Genomic DNA, 12500 nt, shown 5'->3' with positions numbered 1-12500 from the left:
GACGCGGTTTTTGCCGCCCCGGCTGACGCAGTTCGGACTTAGCACTTTTCGGCTGTGCCTGGCTGGCGGCCCACTCACTCGATCGCCATGTCTGTTTGCCACAGTTTTCCCGGTGGTGCCGCACCCGGGCTCGCCCCGGCTGACGCAGTTTTCGCGCCGCCCCGGCTGACGCGGTTTCGTGCCGCCCCGGCAGACGCGGTTTTCGCGCCGCCCCGGCTGACGCGGTTTCGTGCCGCCCCGGCAGACGCAGTTCGGACTTAGCACTTTTCGGCTGTGCCTGGCTGGCGGCCCACTCACTCGATCGCCATGTCTGTTTGCCACAGTTTTCCCGGTGGTGCCGCACCCGGGCTCGCCCCGGCTGACGCAGTTTTCGCGCCGCCCCGGCTGACGCGGTTTCGTGCCGCCCCGGCAGACGCGGTTTTCGCGCCGCCCCGGCTGACGCGGTTTCGTGCCGCCCCGGCAGACGCAGTTCGGACTTAGCACTTTTCGGCTGTGCCTGGCTGGCGGCCCACTCACTCGATCGCCATGTCTGTTTGCCACAGTTTTCCCGGTGGTGCCGCACCCGGGCTCGCCCCGGCAGACGCGTTTTTTTTTTTCTTTCGCCCCGGCTGACGCAGTTTTCGCGCCGCCCCGGCTGACGCGGTTTCGTGCCGCCCCGGCAGACGCGGTTTTTTTGCACCGCCCCGGCTGACGCGGTTTTTGCCGCCCCGGCTGACGCAGTTCGGACTTGGCACTTTTTGGCTGAGCCTGGCTGGTGGCCCACTCACTCGATCGCCATGTCTGTTAGCCACAGTTTTCCCGGTGGTGCCGCACCCGGGCTCGCCCCGGCTGACGCAGTTTTCGCGCCGCCCCGGCAGACGCGGTTTTCGCGCCGCCCCGGCTGACGCGGTTTTTGCCGCCCCGGCTGACGCAGTTCGGACTTGGCACTTTTTGGGCTGAGCCTGGCTGGCGGCCCACTCACTCGATCGCCATGTCTGTTTGCCACAGTCTTCCCGGTGGTGCCGCACCCGGGCTCGCCCCGGCAGACGCGTTTTTTTTTTCTTTCGCCCCGGCAGACGTGGTTCCCCCCCCCCTTTTCGCTCGCCCCGGCTGACGAGGTTTTCGCGCCGCCCCGGCTGACGCAGTTTTCGCGCCGCCCCGGCTGACGCGGTTTCGTGCCGCCCCGGCTGACGCGGTTTTCGCGCCGCCCCGGCTGACGCGGTTTTTGCGTCGCCCCGGCTGACACGGTTCGGACTTTGCACTTTTCGGCTGTGCCTGGCTGGCGGCCCACTCACTCGATCGCCATGTCTGTTTGCCACAGTTTTCCCGGTGGTGCCGCACCCGGGCTCGCCCCGGCTGACGCAGTTTTCGCGCCGCCCCGGCTGACGCGGTTTCGTGCCGCCCCGGCAGACGCGGTTTTCGCGCCGCCCCGGCTGACGCGGTTTCGTGCCGCCCCGGCAGACGCAGTTCGGACTTAGCACTTTTCGGCTGTGCCTGGCTGGCGGCCCACTCACTCGATCGCCATGTCTGTTTGCCACAGTTTTCCCGGTGGTGCCGCACCCGGGCTCGCCCCGGCTGACGCAGTTTTCGCGCCGCCCCGGCTGACGCGGTTTCGTGCCGCCCCGGCAGACGCGGTTTTCGCGCCGCCCCGGCTGACGCGGTTTCGTGCCGCCCCGGCAGACGCAGTTCGGACTTAGCACTTTTCGGCTGTGCCTGGCTGGCGGCCCACTCACTCGATCGCCATGTCTGTTTGCCACAGTTTTCCCGGTGGTGCCGCACCCGGGCTCGCCCCGGCAGACGCGTTTTTTTTTTTTCTTTCGCCCCGGCTGACGCAGTTTTCGCGCCGCCCCGGCTGACGCGGTTTCGTGCCGCCCCGGCAGACGCGGTTTTTTGCGCCGCCCCGGCTGACGCGGTTTTTGCCGCCCCGGCTGACGCAGTTCGGACTTAGCACTTTTCGGCTGTGCCTGGCTGGCGGCCCACTCACTCGATCGCCATGTCTGTTTGCCACAGTTTTCCCGGTGGTGCCGCACCCGGGCTCGCCCCGGCTGACGCAGTTTTCGCGCCGCCCCGGCTGACGCGGTTTCGTGCCGCCCCGGCAGACGCGGTTTTCGCGCCGCCCCGGCTGACGCGGTTTCGTGCCGCCCCGGCAGACGCAGTTCGGACTTAGCACTTTTCGGCTGTGCCTGGCTGGCGGCCCACTCACTCGATCGCCATGTCTGTTTGCCACAGTTTTCCCGGTGGTGCCGCACCCGGGCTCGCCCCGGCTGACGCAGTTTTCGCGCCGCCCCGGCTGACGCGGTTTCGTGCCGCCCCGGCAGACGCGGTTTTCGCGCCGCCCCGGCTGACGCGGTTTCGTGCCGCCCCGGCAGACGCAGTTCGGACTTAGCACTTTTCGGCTGTGCCTGGCTGGCGGCCCACTCACTCGATCGCCATGTCTGTTTGCCACAGTTTTCCCGGTGGTGCCGCACCCGGGCTCGCCCCGGCAGACGCAGTTTTCGCGCCGCCCCGGCAGACGCGGTTTTCGCGCCGCCCCGGCTGACGCGGTTTTTGCCGCCCCGGCTGACGCAGTTCGGACTTGGCACTTTTTGGGCTGAGCCTGGCTGGCGGCCCACTCACTCGATCGCCATGTCTGTTTGCCACAGTCTTCCCGGTGGTGCCGCACCCGGGCTCGCCCCGGCAGACGCGTTTTTTTTCTTTCGCCCCGGCAGACGTGGTTCCCCCCCCCCCCTTTTCGCTCGCCCCGGCTGACGAGGTTTTCGCGCCGCCCCGGCTGACGCAGTTTTCGCGCCGCCCCGGCTGACGCGGTTTCGTGCCGCCCCGGCTGACGCGGTTTTCGCGCCGCCCCGGCTGACGCGGTTTTTGCGTCGCCCCGGCTGACACGGTTCGGACTTTGCACTTTTCGGCTGTGCCTGGCTGGCGGCCCACTCACTCGATCGCCATGTCTGTTTGCCACAGTTTTCCCGGTGGTGCCGCACCCGGGCTTGCCCCGGCAGACGCGTTTTTTTTTTTTCTTTTCGCCCCGGCTGACGCAGTTTTCGCCCCGCCCCGGCTGACGCGGTTTCGTGCCGCCCCGGCAGACGCGGTTTTTTGCGCCGCCCCGGCTGACGCGGTTTTTGCCGCCCCGGCTGACGCAGTTCGGACTTTGCACTTTTTGGCTGAGCCTGGCTGGCGGCCCACTCACTCGATCGCCATGTCTGTTTGCCACAGTTTTCCCGGTGGTGCCGCACCCGGGCTCGCCCCGGCAGACGCGTTTTTTTTTTTCCTTCGCCCCGGCAGACGTGGTTCCCCCCCCCCCCTCCGTCTTTCTTTTTGTTTTTTTTTTCGCCGCGGCTGAAGTGGATTTTTCGGTGCCTCGACGCCCCGGTAGTCGCGGTTTTTCCGTTTCCGCACGGCCCCGGCTGACGCTGCTCGGTCACAGTCGCCTTTTGTGAGGATTGCAGACTTCTTGAGCGCGGGTGTTTTTTTTTTGTTGTTGTTGTTGTTTTATTACGCATTCGCTCCAGCAGACGCTGTTTAGACTTTTTGTTTCCTCTTTTATCCTGCGACGAGGTGACGAGGTTTATTCGGTGCCCCGCCGCCCCGGCTGAAGTGATTTTTCCTGTCCCGTGCCGCCCCGGCTGACGCGGTTGGGACTTCGCGTTTGTTCGGCCGCCACGGGTTTTGGCGCACTCGCTCGGTTGCTTGTTGTTGCCACTTGTTGCGAACCCAGGTTTCTTGAGCGAGCGCGGGCGTTTTTTCTTCCTTTCTTTCTTTGTTCTATGTGTTAGCGAATCGGCCTTTAATATCACACGAGGACTCACAACCAACAATTTTCAGTTTGAAGTGTAAAAAATCTGCAGGTGTTGACGTAACTGACTTGCCCCGTACCCTTGAGTACATCCATGAAGTTCTCGTAGTACTACTAAATCGCATTATTCCAAGTGGAGAAATTCCCATAAACTTGCAAACCTCTACACGAAAATCGGTGCGCGTGATAAAGTTGAAAATTATCGTCCGATATCAAATGTGCCTTCTATAACACAAATTCTAGGAAAAAAAAAAAAAACACTTGTTCGCCGTTTTCTGCGCCGTGACTGGCAGCACTCCGGCGAAGCGAAACGGGGTCGATTCGAGCACGATATCGGCGTCTTTCGACGTGCTCGCCGGCGACCGTCGCACGAGTACGTCGCACGAGCGCGTCTGCCGGGGCGCCGTTTGCGAAGCCGACGCAAAAGTGGGAACCGCCGCTCGGATGATCGCCGCTTTCGGCAGAGTGAGTGTTGGCACTCCGGGGAAGCGAAACAGCGTGAATGCGCCCACGAAATCGGCGTATTTTGAAGTGCCCGCCGGCGACCGTCGCACGAGTACGGTAAACCGCGTCAGCCGGGGCGTAGTTCGGGACGCCGACGAAAAAGTGGGAAGCGCAACTCGGATCTTCGCCGTTTTTGCAGGAGTGAGTGGCGGCCCTCCTGCGAGACCAAGAAGCATCGATTCGTGCACGAATTCGGCGCCTTTCGACGTGATCGCCGGCGACCGTCGCTCGAGTAGGGCAAACCGCGTCTGCCGGGGCGGGCTTCGGGACGCCGATGCGAAAGTGGGAAACGCTGCTCGGATGTTCGCCGTTTTTGGCCGAGTGAGTGCTGGCACTCGGGCGAAGCCAAACGGGGCCGATTACGGCACGATATCGGCGTCTTTCGACGTGCCCGGCGGCGACCGTCGCACGAGTACGGTAAACCGCGTCAGCCCGGGCGGAGTTCGGGACGCCGATGCGAAAGTGGAGAACGCCGCTCGGATCTTCGCCGTTTTTGGAGGAGTGAGTGGCGGCACTCCGGAGAAGCCAAGGAGCGCCAATTAGCGCACGATATCGGCGTCTTTCGACGCGCTCGCCGGCGACCGTCGAACGAGTAGGGCAAACCGCGTCTGCCGGGGCGGGGTTTACGACGCCGACGCAAAAGTGGGAACCGCCGCTCGGATGTTGGCCGTTTTTGGCAGAGTGAGTGCTGGCACACCGGCGACGCGAAAGAGCGCGAAAGCGCCCACGAAAGTGGCGTATTTGGACGTGCTTGACGGCGACCGCTGCAGGAGTACGAAAAACCACGTCAGCCGGGGCGAGCGACCCACGGCGGTCTGGGTGCTTATCGCTGCTATTATAGGGGCACCCCGGCAGACGCAGAAAAAAAAAATTTTTTTTCGACCTTCTTTTTTGCTGGTCGAGCTCGGGTAACCCAGGTCGCAATGGGAGCCGCGCACGAAAGCGGCGTCGCGAGACGCGTTCGCGGTCGCTAGTCGCACGAGCTCGGCAACCGCGTCAGCCGGCGCGGAGTTCGGGATGCCGACGGCTAAGTGGGTACCGCTGCTCGGATGTTCGCCGTTTTTGGCCGAGTGAGTGCTGGCACTCCGGCGAAGCGAAACGGGGCCGATTCGGGCACGATATCGGCGTATTTCGACGTGCTCGCCGGCGACCGTCGCACGAGTACGGCAAAGCGCGTCTGCCGGGGCGAGGTTTGCGATGCCGACGAAAAAGTGGGAAGCGCCGCTCGGATCTTCGCCGTTTTTGCAGGAGTGAGTGGCGGCCCTCCTGCGAGACCAAGAAGCATCGACTCGCGCACGATATCGGTGTCTTTCGACGTGCCCGCCGGCCACCGCCGCACGAGTACGGCAAACCGCGTATGCCGGGGCGGGGTTGGCGACGCCGACGCAAAAGTGGGAACCGCCACTAGGATGTTCGCCGTTTTTGGCAGAGTGAGTGCTGGCACACCGGCGACGCGAAAGAGCGCGAAAGCGCCCACGAAAGTGGCGTATTTGGACGTGCTTGACGGCGACCGCTGCAGGAGTACGAAAAACCACGTCAGCCGGGGCGAGCGACCCACGGCGGTCTGGGTGCTTATCGCTGCTATTATAGGGGCACCCCGGCAGACGCAGAAAAAAAAAATTTTTTTTCGACCTTCTTTTTTGCTGGTCGAGCTCGGGTAACCCAGGTCGCAATGGGAGCCGCGCACGAAAGCGGCGTCGCGAGACGCGTTCGCGGTCGCTAGTCGCACGAGCTCGGCAACCGCGTCAGCCGGCGCGGAGTTCGGGATGCCGACGGCTAAGTGGGTACCGCTGCTCGGATGTTCGCCGTTTTTGGCCGAGTGAGTGCTGGCACTCCGGCGAAGCGAAACGGGGCCGATTCGGGCACGATATCGGCGTATTTCGACGTGCTCGCCGGCGACCGTCGCACGAGTACGGCAAAGCGCGTCTGCCGGGGCGAGGTTTGCGATGCCGACGAAAAAGTGGGAAGCGCCGCTCGGATCTTCGCCGTTTTTGCAGGAGTGAGTGGCGGCCCTCCTGCGAGACCAAGAAGCATCGACTCGCGCACGATATCGGTGTCTTTCGACGTGCCCGCCGGCCACCGCCGCACGAGTACGGCAAACCGCGTATGCCGGGGCGGGGTTGGCGACGCCGACGCAAAAGTGGGAACCGCCACTAGGATGTTCGCCGTTTTTGGCAGAGTGAGTGCTGGCACTCCGGCGAAGCGAAAGAGCGCGAATGCGCCCACGAAAGTGGCGTGTTTGGACGTGCTTGACGACGACCACCGCAGGAAAACGAAAAACCACGTCAGCCGGGGCGAGCGACCCATGACGGTCTGGGTGCTTATCGCTGCTATTATAGGGGCACCCCGGCAGACGCAAAAAAAAAAAAAATTTTTTTTCGACATTCTTTCTTGCTCGTCGACCTCGGGTGACCCAGGTCGCAGTGGGAGCCGCGCACGAAAGCGGCGTCGCGAGACGGCTTCGCGGTCGCTAGTCGCACGAGCTCGGCAACCGCGTCTGCCGGGGCGGAGTTCGGGACGCCGACGGCTAAGTGGGAACCGCCGCTCGGATGTTCGCCGTTTGTGGCCGAGTGAGTGCTGGCACTCCGGCGAAGCCAAACGGGGCCGATTCCGGCACGATATCGGCGTCTTTCTACGTGCTCGCCGGCGACCGTCGCACGAGTACGGCAAAGTGCGTCTGCCGGGGCGGGGTTTGCGACGCGTACGCAATAGTGAGAACCGTCGCTCGGATGTTCGTCGTCTTTCGCCGAGCCAGTGCTGGCACTCCGGCGAAGCCGAACGGAGCCGATTCGGGCACGATATCGGCGTCTTTCCACGTGCTCGCCGGCGACCGTCGCACGAGTACGGTAAACCGCGTCAGCCGGGGCGGAGTTCGGGACGCCGATGCGAAAGTGGGAAGCGCCGCTCGGATCTTCGCCGTTTTTGGAGGAGTCAGTGGCGGCACTCCGGTGAAGCCAAGGTGCGCCAATTCGCGCACGATATCGGCGTCTTTCGACGTGCCCGCCGGCCACCGTCGCACGAGTACGGCAAACCTCGTCTGCCGGGGCGGGGTTTGCGACGCCGACGCAAAAGTGGGAACCGCCGCTCGGATGTTCGCCGTTTTTGGCAGAGTGAGTGCTGGCACTCCGGCGAAGCGAAAGAGCGTGAATGCGCCCACGAAAGTAGCGTATTTGGACGTGCTTGACGGCGACCGCCGCAGGAGTACGAAAAACCACGTCAGCCGGGGCGAGCGACCCACGGCGGTCTGGGTGCTTATCGCTGCTATTATAGGGGCACCCCGGCAGACGCAGAAAGAAAAAAAAAAAAAAATGGGGACATGGCGTGCGTCACCGTGCGGCTTCGCAGCGTTGCCGAAGTCGCCGAGCCCTTCGACTGAGCCGAACGGCGGACAGGGAACGTTGGTCGGCCGTTCTAACCTGTCGGTGCCACGCCGAGACGTCGTTAAGGAAAACCGCGTCGTGGGCCTCTACGACGCCGTCGAGTCGTTGTACGTTTGGTGTCCAGCGTGTCGGCGGCGAGTAGCGGACACGTCGTTCACGACTTCGGTCTTTCGCAGTCGACGCGAACTTGCGGAGAGTCGTGGTGCCTCACGTTTTCGGCAGAAACCGCGGCGGAATTTTCCCGTGCGTGCGCGCACGACCTCGGTGCTGTGCCGTCAGCGTAGTGTTGCACAAACTCGTGGCCTACCCAAGGTGCGGTACGTTTGCGGCCGTATCCTCGGTGGGAATTTCGTGAGTAGGGTCGCAAATTCTACGACCTCGGCGGGTTTGAGAGCGACGTAGACTTGTGGCACGCTCAACGTGCCACACGTTTCGGGGCACACCCGCGGTGAAATTTTCTCGAGTACGCTCGTATTAGTGCCCAAGGAGGTCTGGGTACTTATCGCTGCTATTATGTGGGGGTTCTCGTGAGCGGCGTACGCGAAAGCGACCGGGTGTCTGATATGCGGCGGGCTTCGGCCTCGTCAAGCGTGTCCTCGGGTCTGCTCCAGGGGAATCCACGGCAGTCGTCTGCAGCCTCATCCGCTTGATGCGTTAGGGGCTGGTTGTCGGACGGTGCCGTTTTACCACGATATCGAGGTGTGTTCCGTGTCGTCCTCGGGCGATTCAGATGCGAAAGCGCCGAAGACGCGGGCGTGACCCGTCGTCTGGCGGCTTTGCAGTCTCGGCTCCGTTGCTAGTTCCGGCCGGTCCACCGACAGTGCAGCGGGCTTGGGCAACCCGCACGGCGCGACCGAGTCGATGCAACGAAAAAGAGCGAGCATGAACGTGCTTCTTGCCGCACGGCTCCCACTCGTCTTTCGGGAAGGTTGTGCCGTAGCGAGCTCGAACGCCGTCATCTCGGAGTGCAAAATAAGCGTGTTGGGGCGCCTGAAGGTGGCCTCCGCCGCACACAGACTGCGTCCGGCCCGCCGAAGGCGAGGACGGACGCGCAGTCGAACGATTACCTGGTTGATCCTGCCAGTAATCATATGCTTGTCTCAAAGATTAAGCCATGCATGTCTAAGTACATGCCGAAATAAGGCGAAACCGCGAATGGCTCATTAAATCAGTTATGGTTCCTTAGATCGTTTCTTCCTACTTGGATAACTGTGGCAATTCTAGAGCTAATACATGCAGTGAGCCTGGAGCCCTTTGGGTAACGGGTGCTTTTATTAGACCAAGATCGATCGGGTTTCGGCCCGTATTGTGTGGTGACTCTGGATAACTTTGTGCTGATCGCATGGCCACGAGCCGGCGACGTTTCTTTCAAGTGTCTGCCTTATCAACTTTCGATGGTAGGTTACTTGCTTACCATGGTTGTTACGGGTAACGGAGAATCAGGGTTCGATTCCGGAGAGGGAGCCTGAGAAACGGCTACCACATCCAAGGAAGGCAGCAGGCGCGCAAATTACCCACTCCCGGCACGGGGAGGTAGTGACGAAAAATAACAATACGGGACTCTTTTGAGGCCCCGTAATTGAAATGAGTACACTCTAAATCCTTTAACGAGGATCAATTGGAGGGCAAGTCTGGTGCCAGCAGCCGCGGTAATTCCAGCTCCAATAGCGTATACTAAAGCTGCTGCGGTTAAAAAGCTCGTAGTTGGATCTCAGTTCCAGACGAGTAGTGCATCTACCCGATGCGACGGCTCGGACTGAACATCATGCCGGTTCTTTCTTGGTGCACTTCATTGTGTGCCTCGAGATGGCCGGTGCTTTTACTTTGAAAAAATTAGAGTGCTCAACGCAGGCGAGTCGCCTGAATAAACTTGCATGGAATAATAGAACAAGACCTCGTTTCTGTTCTGTTGGTTTTTGGAATACGAGGTAATGATTAAGAGGGACGGACGGGGGCATTCGTATTGCGGCGCTAGAGGTGAAATTCTTGGACCGTCGCAAGACGAACTACTGCGAAAGCATTTGCCAAGAATGTTTTCATTGATCAAGAACGAAAGTCAGAGGTTCGAAGGCGATCAGATACCGCCCTAGTTCTGACCATAAACGATGCCAACCAGCGATCCGCCTGAGTTACTCAAATGACTCGGCGGGCAGCTTCCGGGAAACCAAAGTATTTGGGTTCCGGGGGAAGTATGGTTGCAAAGCTGAAACTTAAAGGAATTGACGGAAGGGCACCACCAGGAGTGGAGCCTGCGGCTTAATTTGACTCAACACGGGAAAACTTACCCGGCCCGGACACTGGGAGGATTGACAGATTGAGAGCTCTTTCTTGATTCGGTGGATGGTGGTGCATGGCCGTTCTTAGTTGGTGGAGCGATTTGTCTGGTTAATTCCGATAACGAACGAGACTCTAGCCTATTAAATAGGTGCGGGGTTCCCAGCACCTTACAACCTTCTTAGAGGGACAAGCGGCTCCTAGCCGCACGAAACAGAGCAATAACAGGTCTGTGATGCCCTTAGATGTCCGGGGCCGCACGCGCGCTACACTGAAGGAAGCAGCGTGTCTTTATCCCTGTCTGAAAAGACTGGGTAACCCGTGGAACTTCTTTCGTGATTGGGATAGGGGCTTGCAATTGTTCCCCTTGAACGAGGAATTCCCAGTAAGCGCGAGTCATAAGCTCGCGTTGATTACGTCCCTGCCCTTTGTACACACCGCCCGTCGCTACTACCGATTGAATGATTTAGTGAGGTCTTCGGACCGATGTCCGGCGCGGCCTTTCGGTTGCGCCGGTCTGTTGGAAAGATGACCAAACTTGATCATTTAGAGGAAGTAAAAGTCGTAACAAGGTTTCCGTAGGTGAACCTGCGGAAGGATCATTAACGGATTGTGAAGGGTGAGCGCCTCAGCTGCGTCTGCGCCCGACACTTTCTGCCGCTGACCCCGTTTGGACGCGGGGTCGGCTTTTCCCCACGGGGCTGCCTGAATGTGGAGCGGCACCCCGTGACAAATTGTTGCGCCCAGCGGACGCCAACACCGCGACCTTGGACGGTCGGCCAGGTGGCGGACGCGGGTACAAACGGCGCAACGCACTCATAGGTCGGCTTTCGACCCGCCACTGCACCGTGGCTCGAAGCGCTCGAAATGCGCGACCCGACCGCTGCGGGACCGCCTAGTACTGTAAACAGGAGCGGCGGAGCGCGAACGGCGAGTCGTGGTTACGTCGGTAGAAGGCGAGGCTGCGCGTTCCCGAAACGCCAGCCGAGTGCCCTCCCGACCGTTCGAGCGTGCAAGAACGAGACCCGACAATCGCGCGGCGACTGCCAAGTACGAGAGGAACGGCACAAGCGTCGGCGGTCGGTCAAGGAACTGGCGATGTGACGGGTCCGCTGTGCACCAGTGCATACCGTCCCGCCGTCCGCGGCAAGCGCCTCCGCGTCCTCGGGTGACGGAGGCTGCCGGTCGGTTCTTGCAGGCGAGGGATCTCGCTGGCACCGGTTCGCGTTGACGCGCGGCCGGTCATGGCACGGCGATGCGACGGCCGAGGTGCGCAGTACTCGATGGAGGAACCGCACGCTCCGATGACCGTCCCGCCCTCCGCGGCGTATGCGTACCGACCGTAATGGTTGCAGCAGCGCCGGCCGGCTTTTGAATTCGCCACACGAAACACGGTGCGAGATCGCGGTTAGGGGAGCGTCGACGTTGCCAGGCGTTTTGCTTGCTGCCGAGGGAAAGGCGGCACGGCCACGTCGCGCTCGTCGCGATTAGCGGGTCTGCGCGCTTTGGGAAGGTGCCGCAACGACTTGCCGAAAGAGGAAGCACGGAAGAACGAGGGACTTGGACGTCCCGACAATTGAACGCACTTGCGGCCAGGCCCTTGCTGGCTTCGTTCTTCCGCCTCGAGTAGGCTCGTACGCGGCTCCGGCGCCGAAAGTGGTCCTTGGCACCGACTTCGGTGGACGTGGGAAGTGCCGCGCAAGTACGGCGCGCCTGGCTCCACCTGTTGGCTAAAGTAGGCAGCCGGATCGGCATTTTGGTGTGCGGTGGCAAACCGTGGATGCGAAAAAAGCTTGTGCGATTTCGTGGAACAAAAAGCGGGGGTCCCCCTTTTTATGCGGAGGAGACCGACCCGCCTGCCGTGGTGAACCGCGACGCCACGGTAAAAACGGGAGAGGCTTGTCGATGGGACCGTGCATCCCGCGCTCCACGGAGGCCGGGAGGCGGCCGCCCGAGGAAATGTGTAGCCGTCGAGGCCCGCATCTGCGTGCACTCTTATCCAAATGGGTGTACCGCAGGCATTTTCTGGTTAGGCGGGCCAATGAGAGCGAGCACACAACGATACCTACGGGTCCGGCTTGGAGAACCGGCTTCGACGCCTCCCGAGTATTTATAGAGGGGTGGACCACGAAAGCACTCGCAAGTAGCGAAAGCGAAACGCCGTCCGAAACACACCGTTTGCTCGATTTGCGGCAGCCGAAAAAGGCGCGGCAGAGTTTTGGAGTCCAAGCGTGCGCTGAAAAGCGCCCTTCTTGGCCACTGTTTGGCCGAGTGCCAGAAACGTTTGGTTTTGACTGTACGGAATTGAACAAACACTTTTTCACGACTCTAAGCGGTGGATCACTCGGTTCTCGGGTCGATGAAGAACGCAGCCAGCTGCGAGACTTGGTGTGAATTGCAGGACACACTGAGCACTGATTCTTTGAACGCACATTGCGGCCTTGGGTCTTCCCTTGGCTTCGTCTGTCTGAGGGTCGGATCACATATCAAGAGAGCCTTCGGCGCACAAGGGAACGTGAGCCGTCGACTCGTTTTGACCGCGTCGGCAACACGGACAGCACGCTGAACACCTCACA

General features: G+C 61.3%; 2 non-coding genes across 2 annotated transcripts; both read left to right on the top strand.

The window, feature by feature from the left end:
- The first annotated feature begins 8714 nt into the window (after window positions 1–8714).
- On the top strand, window positions 8715–10529 carry LOC142792353 (small subunit ribosomal RNA). The gene has a single exon (XR_012890852.1). It is a non-coding gene; the product is annotated as a small subunit ribosomal RNA (ribosomal RNA).
- A 1719-nt stretch (window positions 10530–12248) lies between these two features.
- LOC142792341 (5.8S ribosomal RNA) lies at window positions 12249–12401 on the top strand. Its single transcript, XR_012890839.1, has one exon. It is a non-coding gene; the product is annotated as a 5.8S ribosomal RNA (ribosomal RNA).
- The last annotated feature ends 99 nt before the right edge of the window (window positions 12402–12500 follow it).

This window comes from Rhipicephalus microplus, unplaced genomic scaffold (genome assembly GCF_043290135.1).
Source record: "Rhipicephalus microplus isolate Deutch F79 unplaced genomic scaffold, USDA_Rmic scaffold_217, whole genome shotgun sequence".
Taxonomy (NCBI): domain Eukaryota; kingdom Metazoa; phylum Arthropoda; class Arachnida; order Ixodida; family Ixodidae; genus Rhipicephalus; species Rhipicephalus microplus.
The sequence above is the reverse complement of the archived record's forward strand: the minus strand, read 5'-3'. Positions and strand labels throughout refer to the sequence as shown.